The following is a 2,481-nucleotide window of genomic DNA, read 5'->3' as shown; positions in this document are numbered from 1 at the left end:
TGGATGATGATGGGTGGTTGGATGATGGGTGGATGATGATGGATGATGGATGGCTGAATGGATGATGATGGCTGGATGGATGATGGATGGATGATGCATGGATAATGGGTGGATGATGATGGGTGGATGGATGATGGATGGCTGAATGGATGATGATGGGTGGATGATGCATGGATAATGGATCGATGATGATGGGTGGATGGATGATGGGTGGATGATGGATGGATGATGAGTGGATGGATGATGGGTGGATGGATGGACGATGGATGGCTGAATGGATGATGACGGATGGATGGATGATGGGTGGATGATGGATGGATAACGGCTGGATGATGATGGGTGGATGTTGGATGGATGATGGTTGGATGGATGATGGGTGGATGATGGATGGATGATGGATGACTGAATGGATGATGACGGATCGATGGATGGATGATGGGTAGATGGATGATGGATGGATGATGCATGGATAATGGATGGATGATGACGGGTGGATGATGGGTGGATGGATGATGGATGGATGATGGGTGGATGGATGATGGATGGCTGAATGGATGGATGGTGATGGATGGATGAATGATGATGGATGGATGATGGGTGGATGGATGATGCATGGATAATGGATGGATGATGTTGGGTGGATGGATGATGGGTGGTTGATGGATGGATGATGGATGGATGATGATGGATGGATGATGGATGGATGATGGGTGGATGGATGGACGATGGATGGCTGAATGGATGATGACGGATGGATGGATGATGGGTGGATGGATGATGGATGGATGATGCATGGATAATGGATGGATGATGATGGGTGGCTGGATGATAGGTGGATGATGGATTGATGATGGCTGGATGGATGGATGAATGATGATGGATGGCTGAATGGATGATGCATGGATGGATGGATGATGGGTGGATGGATGATGGATGGCTGAATGGATGATGACGGATGGATGGATGATGGTTGGATGGATGGATGGATGATTGGTAGATGGATGGATGATGCATGAATAATGGATGGATGATGATGGGTGGATGATGGGTGGATGGATAATGGATGGATGATCGATGGATGATGATGGGTGGATGATGGGTGGATGGATAATGGATGGATGATGGGTGGATGGATGATGGGTGGATGATGCATGGATAATGGATGATGGATGCCTGAATGGATGATGACGGATGGATGGATGATGGGTGGATGGATGATGGATGGATGATGCATGGACAATGGATGGATGATGGGTGGATGGGTGGATGGATGGATGATGGGTTGATGATGGATGGATGATGGGTGGCTGAATGGATGATGACGGATGGATGGATGATGGGTGGATGGATGATGGATGGATGGATGATGGGTAGATGGATGATGGATGGATGATGGATGGATAATGGATGGATGGATGATGGGTGGATCGATGATGGGTGGATGATGATGGATGATGGATGGCTGAATGGATGATGACGGATGGATGGATGATGGCTGGATGGATGATGGATGGATGATGCATGGATAATGGATGGATGATGATGGGTGGATGGATCATGGGTGGATGATGGATGGATGATAGGTGGATGGATGATGGGTGGATGATGGATGGATGATGGATGGCTGAATGGATGGATGATGATGGATGGATGAATGATGATGGATGGATGATGGGTGGATGGATGATGCATGGATAATGGATGGATGATGATGGGTGGATGGATGATGACGGATCGATGGATGATGGATGGATGATGGGTGGATGGATGGATGATGGGTGGATGGATGATGGATGGATGGATGAATGATGGATGATGGGTGGATGATGGATGGATGATGGATGGCTGAATGGATGATGACGGATGGATGGATGATGGGTGGATGGATGATGGATGGATGGATGCATGGATAATGGAGTGGATGGATGGGTGGATGGATTGGATGGGTGGATGATGATGGATGGTGATGGATGATGAGGATGGATGGATGGATGGCATGAGATCGATGATGGATGGGATGATGGATGGATGATGGGTGGATGAGATGTGATGGTGGATTGGATCGGATGGATGGATGATGCGGATGGATAATGGAGGATGTGATGATGGATGTGATGATGGATGGATGATGGATGATGGATGATGATGTGGATGGATGATGATGGTGGATGGATGGATGGATGGATGATGGGATGGATGGTTGTGATGATGGATGGATGATGATGGATGGATGAATGGGTGGATGGATGATGAAGATGTGGAGGATGGATGATGATGGATGGATGATGGATGGATGATGCATGGATAATGGATGGATGATGATAGGTGGATGGATGATGGGTGGATGATGGATGGATGATGATGGATGGATGATGGGTGGATGGATGATGGATGGATGGATGAATGATGATGGATGGATGATGATAGATGGATGATGGATGGATGATGATGGATGGATAATGGGTGGATGGATGAATGATG

This window comes from Haplochromis burtoni, unplaced genomic scaffold, assembly GCF_018398535.1.
Source record: "Haplochromis burtoni strain Fernald_Lab_line unplaced genomic scaffold, NCSU_Asbu1 Contig_224, whole genome shotgun sequence".
Classification (NCBI taxonomy): domain Eukaryota; kingdom Metazoa; phylum Chordata; class Actinopteri; order Cichliformes; family Cichlidae; genus Haplochromis; species Haplochromis burtoni.
This window is presented reverse-complemented; position numbering follows the sequence as displayed.